The following is a 9023-nucleotide window of genomic DNA, read 5'->3' as shown; positions in this document are numbered from 1 at the left end:
TACAAATCATTCATTTTCTACAAATAAATGGAGCCTTAATGTCCTTTGGAGAAATAATTCTCAAATGAGTAGAGATGGAAAGAAATATGAGCCATATTCGGAAAAGTATTACGAGAACAAAAACTGAAATAAAATAAAATAAAGAAAACAAAGGAAAAGAGATTGGGACAAGAGTCAAACGTAATTTAACTAGGTCATTCATTCCAACCTCTTTGGAGAGGGAAAATCTTTCACCTTAATCATTAATGGCGGTAATATTCTTCATCTATCCACGAAAAGGAAAAGAAAATTAAACTAAATAAATAAATAAATAAAGGAAAAACATCTGAGGACGCAAATGCATAGACCTATTCCTAAGGGATAGCCTTAAAATTATATCCACAAATATATCAATAACAATTTCTTCTTGCCTCCGCATTTAGTGAAATGAAGTTTTCTTCCTCTATAAAATGCGATGAGCAATAAAAAAACTCAAGGACGTGAAACTCTCTCTCCCCCTCTCCCCCTCTCTCCCTCTCTCTCTCGCCCTTTTAGCTCCTTGATAACTCCATTTCTCTTCAGCTCTTGTACTTTTACTCTCCTCCATTTATGCCAATTTATCTTTTGCCCCTCCACTTATTGATTTTTGAGGAGTTTCTTTTCAAGGAGAGGTCAAAATGCCGGCTGCTGTAGTAAGTAGTCCCGGCGGCGATGTCCCGGAGTTTGAGGGCAAGGTCACGGTCTACGTGATCATCTGCGTGATCATCGCCGCCTTCGGAGGACTTATGTTCGGTTATGACATCGGAATTTCAGGTTTAACTTATTTTTTCCCAATTATTTCATTTGAATTTTTATTCCTCTCTCGAAAAATATTTAAATTGGCGATCTGAAAAGATTGTTCACACGGATTTGATCATGTAACAGGCATAAAGTGCACCTGTTTTTAGCGTTGGCCCTCTAAAAATATTGTTTTAAAGTACTAGAAATGTCTCTTTTAGCTGGTAAACTAGTCCTATGTTGCTTACAAAGAATAACCGTATTACTGTAATCTTTTCGGAGGGAAAAGTTTATTACGTGATTTTCAGAATATAACTTCTAGTAATTGAAAATTTCATTATCTTAAAATATTTATTAGAAAATAATATAGCGCATTCGTCTTTCTTTAATCAAACACAGGAGGTGTGACATCCATGGATGACTTCCTGAAGAAGTTCTTTATAAACGTGTACGAGAAGAAGCAGCATGTCCAAGAGAACAACTACTGCAAATACAACGACACGCTTCTGCAGCTCTTCACGTCGTCGCTCTACATCGCTGCTCTCTTGGCCAGCTTCGTCGCCTCAAGGGTGTGCACAAAGATGGGCCGGAAGCCAACTATGCAGATCGCGTCGGTCCTCTTCCTCATCGGGGTCGGGTTTCAGGCTGGCGGCATCAACAAAGAGATGATTGTGTGCGGACGACTCATGCTCGGAATTGGCGTCGGTTTCGCCAATCAGGTAAATGCTGTGCAGCAATAGCAGTAAAGCTCTGGTTAGCCTTCACATGTGGTTTCTAAGATTTAACCATGTATGTTTCTGATTCTTTGCAGGCAGTGCCTCTATTTCTATCAGAAATAGCACCGGCCAAGATGAGAGGAGCGCTCAACATTTGCTTCCAGCTCTTCATCACCATCGGGATCTTGGTCGCCGGCCTCATTAACTACTTCACCTCCAAAATCCACCCCCATGGGTGGCGCATCTCCCTTGGCCTCGCCGTGGTCCCTGCCTTCATCCTCCTTGTCGGGTCCTTTGCCATCTGCGAGACCCCAACGAGCCTCATCGAGCGCAATATTCTCGACGAGGGCAACGCCACCCTCAAGAAGATCCGGGGCACCGATGACGTCACCGCCGAGTTCGAGTCCCTTGTGGCAGCGAGTGAGATGGCCCGCCTGGTCAAGAACCCCTTCAGCAAGCTCATGCAGCCCTCGAGCCGCCCCCCGCTCGTGATCGCGATCCTGCTCCAGGTGTTCCAGCAGTTCACCGGGATCAACGCCATCATGTTCTACGCGCCCGTCCTCTTCCAGACGGTCGGGTTCGGCAGCAACGCGTCGCTGCTCTCGACAGTCATCACGGGTCTTGTCAACGTGTTCAGCACGCTAGTCTCTATCTACACGGTCGACTGGGCGGAAGGAGGATCTTGCTCCTCGAAGCTTGTGTCCAGATGTTCCTCACTCAGGTGAAGAAAATCCTACAAGTGATTTATTTCAGTCCTGTGCTCATTCGAGTAGTCTCACGATACCACAGCTGACAGTGACATTGTGCTATGATGCTGCAGATCGTGATTGGCTTGATCCTCCTGATAGACCTGAAGACCACAGGCTCATTGAACCACTCGGAAGCCCTAATCGTGGTCACCCTGGTGTGCATATTCGTGGGGATTCGCGTGGTCGTGGGGCCCGCTAGGTGGCTCATCCCGAGCGAGACGTTCCCCCTCGAGACCCGGACCGCCGGGTTCGCGTTCGCCGTGAGCTCCAACATGCTCTTCACCTTCATCATCGCGCAGGCCTTCCTGTCGATGCTGTGCCACATGAAGGCTGGGATCTTCTTCTTCTTTGCCGCTTGGATCTTGGTCATGGGGCTGTTCACGCTCTTCTTCTTGCCCGAAACGAAGGGCGTCCCCATCGACTCGATGGTGGAGAAGGTATGGAAGCAACACTGGTTTTGGAAGCGGTACATGGTCAATGTGAACGAAGAAGAAATGAAGGAGACAGTGCATCCGCATGTGAAGTAAGCTGCACAAGAGGATTCGCGTGACCATGGGACGGGACGGGAGGCGAAGTTATACTCATCCGACCGTATGTGAAGACTGAACGTACATAGTTGTTGACCTAATTAAACCACACATTTAGCCACAAGCTTAACTTGTAGAACAGGTTCAAGGTCTTATTTACCTCATCAATTACATACTTCCATGGATTGATCTTAGATCAAAGACCAGGTTAAGTATGGGGAGAGTGGAGTTAACCTATTTCGATCGTGTTTAATTTAATGCAATTTCTTTCGGATGAAAGAAGATGCAAATAGCTACAATTTTGCCGCATTTCTAGAGTACCCAAATATTATAAATGACTGAACAACCGCTCACTTATGTCATTTAACTAGATGTTTTTTCTACTTAGTATTAATTTATTCAAACCGAACGGACGCTCCTATTTATTTAAACATCAAACAGATTTCACTAATATGCATATTTTTAATCGGTAATTCATTAATAGATGTCATGTAAGAGGAAAAAATGACATATTTATATTGATAATGTATTATAATTTTAAAGGAAAATACCATATTGATGCTATAATGTTAATACTTCTAAGCACATAAAATATAAAAAGATTAATTTTCAGTGTACAATAATCAAAGCTATATCTAAAATATTTCTGTTCAAAAAGTGAAAAACAAAAATAAGTAAAATAAAGTGATGTATGTTTTAGTTAAGTCGTAATTAAATGTTTTCTGTTAAAAGATTTTATTGTGAGTTTGAAGATTTTAGATAATCTCAATGCTTTTTTTCTTTTTTGGTTGAAATGTAAGTATCATTTATTAGATGACGTATAGGAGCTTAGGGGCATTCCCCAGCATTACAAAGATATCTAAGAATGTGAAAAAATGGAGTGAGGAAGTCTCCATATAGTAGCTAATATTACATTTGTTTGGAAAGGTATGAAATTTTTATAATATGAAGCTTGCCCTCTAACAAGTTTACGAATTTTAGCTACAATGATGGGGACATTATTTGACTTGTTTTGGAAATGTTTACAGTTACATTCCATCCAAATTCAATACATGGTTGCTAAGAAAGTAACCTTGAGAAGCCTTGCCGCCAGGTCCTTGCCTTAGGTAACCCTAATCATCCATTGGAGTTCATCATTCCATCCTCCTAAAGAATGACGGATTCCGTATTGTGTGAGGATGATATGCCGTATGCTTCTAGTCCACATGCATTAAAAGAATAGATGATCTCGATTTTTCAGACCACCCAAACAAAAATTACAATGGATTCCCATCGTAGGCATCCAACGCGATATTATCTCTGTTGTTGGTAGTCTATCTCTAAAAACTAACCACCCGATAAAATTATGTTTGCTAACCCTGCCTATCCATATTAGTTGATACTATCCCACAGCCGGTCCCACACTCCTGAGTTCATCATATAACTCTTGCAACAATAACTTTGCCTAGATATGGTTAAAGATAGAGTTGGTCTGAATTTAAAAATATCGGGCCAACTCTATGCCATAATACGCTTGATTTCCGGCTACATAATTGAAATGCCTCTACATTTGGTATTGTGAACCCACTCACTCCATAAGGAAGACGGCAAAAATTTATGAGTACCCAAAGCATGTGGCCCAATAAAAATTTGTTTGGGTTAACAGAAGATTAACATTAAAAGACGACGAACAATTTATGAGCCTAGATAATCTCGATGCTTTATTAACATTATAGTAAACATAGTCGCTTATTCCCTTTAATCTCATTATGATTAATAGAAGATTTTAATAAATCGTGTCATCAACAAATAACATATAAAAATTCTTTTTACTCCGTGAAGTTACCTCCTCCTCGTGTATGTCGTGACCTAATTTTCGCGGGTTCATCACCTAAAACTAGGTTAATGGATTACTAAGTCTTTAAGCTTAACGGGCTCTCCCAAGCCTATATCAATTCGCGACTTAGGTTCAAATTTCTTAACATGCAAATGGATTTTATTTAGAGTCGCCACTAATCAATTTATGGTAGGTCGATTAGACACCTAAGTAAAATAATAGAGAATTACTTTACTCCTACGAACCGAGACTAAAGGTATTTTACTTGATTACATTAGATTTCTCTAATGCCCTTTCGATACCATTCTTTTTATTTTCAAAAATGTTTTTTTTTTTTTTGCGAGCAACGATTTATTTTAAACTATCTCTCTAACATGAGGTTATTATGCGGTGCGCAAACCACCAATTTAACACCCAAGAAAACAATTAAATAATGTAGAATTTACCTCAAAGCAACGAAAGATCTGCAGTTGTTAAATTAAAATCCACATCAACAATCCTAGATATGATTTCTAATTAATACGCAATTTCAATTTTTGTTTTCACTTTATTTGATGAAAATCATGCGATGCATGCTAATAATCTAATATGACATGGTAGCATGACCTAAACTATATGACATGAAGAAATGCAATAATTAAATGCAATCTAAATGACCTAATTCTAATGACATGCAATGCGATGCAATGACATACAAAATTATTTAAACTAAGATGACATTCAACATGCAATTTAATATGCGAGCTATATGTCATGCGACATTTATTAAATGACCTAATCTAATGACGGGCAATTTCTAATTAAATGGACCTAACAACAATCAATAAATGACGTGCATTTCATGAACCTAATTCTATGACATTGACATTTTTATTTTCTTAACAAAACATGCAATTTATCTAGGAGAGATTATTTACCAATGATTGATAAACATGCAACCCTAACATGCAATGACGTGCAAAGAATGCCATAATTCAACATGATATATGTATGATGATTTTTTTTTGTGTTTTTATATTAATTTCGAAATTAAAATTTCATATGCAATTCAAATAATGATACAACTAACAACCTAAATGAATGCATTTTTTGTTTTTTTTTTTTTTATTTTTCTAAATTCGAAATAAAATCCCTATTCTAGATATGCAAGATAACAAGAAATATTCCAAAACAAACTGAATCCTAATTCAAATATTTTTTAGATTTTTTAGTGATTTTTAAAAAAACAAGCAATTATCAACTAAACATTAAATTTAAACAATCAAGATATTCAATCAAATAAATGATTAAAATAATCGAAAAATAATCATTTATTTACGCGTCAAATTAATGATTATCCTAACCCTAATTATCACGACAAAAAGATCAAAATAACTAAAAATCAATCCAAATTCTTACGGCTGCATCAAATTAATAATTATATTGATTCAACACTTAAAATGCATCGACAAATCCTAAGAATTAATATAATTAAAAAATGACCCGACATCTTACGGGTCAAATTAATAATTACAATAATTTTAGGATAACTCCTGAGATATTCATAACCTAAAAGTCAACTTACAATATTCAAACTTAAACAATAATAATAAAACTAACTAAAAGTAAAGTAAAATAATATAAAATAAGAAAAATAAACAACCTAAGGAAAATAGAGGGGCAGCCACCCGTTGACACCGGGCAGGGGGTTTGGGTCGCCGGCGTTCGGGTCTCCGGCGAGGTGAGTCGCCGGTGCGTCTGGACGTCGGGGGGAGCGAGCAGCGCGGTTCTGCCTGACTTCGGGCAGAGCAGCAGCGGCAGGTCGGATTGAGCGGCGCGAAGAAGAGAGCTGTGCGGAGGCGGGGCCAGCAGAGGCGACGTCGGGCTTCGGACGAGGCTGGTGCGACGGATCGGAGCGGAGATGCCTGACAGCAAAGATGTCACTCAGACGTGTGGGGCTCGGATCTGGGCTTGGCGTCGCGGGTCAGCAGCAAGCCGAGGGCGAGATCGGTGCTCCGGTGCGGTTGATCGGGCTCCAAGCGGATGCGGGGACTGGAGCAGAGGGCTGTTCGGGTCAGTCAGGCTCGGATCGGCAGCAGCTTCGCCGGACGGAACAGAGGGCCGAACGGCAGCGGACAGGGCGAATCAATTTGGTTTGCAGCGTCAGGTCACCGGACGGAGGTTGCAGTGGTCAGATCTAGCTGCAGGAGCGGAACTCGGGCGCTGGGCTCGCGGTGGTGAGGCGATCAGCTCGAGCTTGGTCGGGTCTGTGCGGTTACAGATCTGTTCGGGTTTAGCTCCGGATGGAGGGGACTGCTAGGCGTCGGACCAGAGGCGGCGCGGCGGTGGCTTCAAGTGGCGGCAGCGGTGCGGAGGTGCTGCGACCAGTAGCGACGATAGCAAGGCAGCAGGGCGTCGTTGCTGCGGTGGCAGCACTGACGGCGGCCGCGGTGTGCTTCGGTTCCGGGCGACGTCGGTGTGGTGAGGCGGTGGCGTCCGGCGGGCAAAGCGAGTGAGGGCAGACAGTAGTCGAGCGCACCGTGGAAGAAGAACACTTCTTCCTTTTTTTTTTAATTTCTTTCTCTCTTCCTGTCTCTTCTCACGTCAGCTTTTCCTTCTCTCTTTTTTTTTGTTTTTGACCAAGAGAACCCCTGGAAAAAGCCCTCTACCGAAGGCAAAGAAGAGTTTTCTTTCGTGCTTTTATTTTCTCACCAGGAACAAAACGGAAGAAGCCCTCCCCGGAAGCCCTACGTACACACCGTTTTATAGGCCAAGACAAAATGCAATCCTTATGTGAATATTTCATCCGACGAAAAGATTGTCTATAACCTCCGATCACCCAAAATCCTCTTATTTTCGAATATTCTCCTCGATTTCATCATCTATTGATAAAGATAAGATTACAATACGATTTTTTTTAATTTTCAAAATCATCATAATATCACATCAAATCTTAATTTTTCGCAAAGATAATCAATTAAAAATAACGATGGGCTTGGGTTAATTTTATCCTTTCGTGGGCCTAGCCCGGCCTACCGAACTAGAGCTCATAAACATAAAATTTGAACCCATCCACCACCGGTCCTAAAAATAAATAAATAAATGCAAAACATGTTAATTAAAAATAAATGCACCTAAAAATTATATGCTATGCGATTGAATTATAATATTTTTTAAGGGGTTAAAAATTAATCCCCAATTTTTATGCAATAAATAACTAAACGGGTTGTCCAAAATTTAGGTGTCAACAAAGTATTTTTTTTTTTTGCACTAAATCAAATTACTCAAATAAAATCATTTATGCTCTAATTAGCAATAAATATATTTTATTCGTAACATGTATATTTATAGGGATTTGAATGTTTCTTTTTCTTTTTTTCTAGGTTAACTTTGTCTTTAACTAATTTGATTATAATATATAATTCAAGTGAAAATTAGTTGTGTGATTAAATTATTCATACTAAAAATTCAGACTTTCTAATGCTCCGTCCACCATTCAAGCAATAATGAATGGTATTTTTTGGCCATACTTACGTCAATTCGTTCGTCTTTCTTTACAACATTTTGATCTACAGTAAAGATGCAATGACCCACGCCAAGCACGTGAAATTCGTATTTGATCTATTCAAAAACACGGGCTGACCATTAAGCACAGCAAGTGCATCTTCGAGCAGCCTCAAATGAATTATTTAGGCCACATATAGAGTCCATTTGGTTCAACTTTTTGGGAAATACCCTTGAGAGAATGCAAATACCTTTGAAGTAAATGGGTTTTCCAAAATATTACATCATTTGGTAGATTGTAGTCTCAAATAGCATTGAAATGCCACTTTAGCCTAAATACTATTTGGCAAAACTAATATTTGTAATGGGCTTTTGCTTTTATTTTATTTTATTTTTTAAAATCTGAAAATCAAATTCGACGGCCAAGCAACCGTCGCCAACCGCCGCCAATTGCCGAATGACAGATCTCGCCGCCCGAGGTCGCGGCCCAAAATCGGCCGCTGAGGTCGCGGGTCGCGACACCATTGTCTCGGAGGTATGACCTTAGAGCGCCCGAGGTTGCAGGCTAGATCTTGCCTCCAAACCTCCCGATCCGGCGACCTAAGGTTAAGCAGACCCAGGTGGCACGCCCGGGGTCCGTGGGCACCAAGCGACGCCACATGAGGTCCGTGCAACCCAAGCGATGCCGCCTAGGTCACTGGGTCACGCCACCCCGGCGATGGTCACTAGGGACACACGACCCTCGGAGGTAGTGGCAAACACGCCAAAGAAGCTCGATGGGTGAGGAAGAAGAAGATAAATAAGGAAGAAGATGGGCAGGGAAGAGAAGAAGACGATTGCATTTTCAAAATGCCCAATGCTCAAAGCACCTCTTTCCCAACATTTAGCTTTCAGCATTGGAAATGCTCACATTTGGTAAATAAGCTTTCAAAACATTTGCCAAACACAAAAAAATTTCCCAAATAGCTTTGGGGGC

The 9023-nt window shown here is 40.7% G+C and overlaps 1 pseudogene; it reads left to right on the top strand.

The window, feature by feature from the left end:
* Positions 1 to 656: 656 nt before the first annotated feature.
* Positions 657 to 2748, top strand: LOC120290529 (annotated as a pseudogene).
* Positions 2749 to 9023: the final 6275 nt, after the last annotated feature.

This window comes from Eucalyptus grandis, chromosome 2 (genome assembly GCF_016545825.1).
Source record: "Eucalyptus grandis isolate ANBG69807.140 chromosome 2, ASM1654582v1, whole genome shotgun sequence".
Classification (NCBI taxonomy): Eukaryota; Viridiplantae; Streptophyta; class Magnoliopsida; order Myrtales; family Myrtaceae; genus Eucalyptus; species Eucalyptus grandis.
Note: the sequence above shows the minus strand (reverse complement) of the source record. Positions and strands in the feature narration are given on the sequence as shown.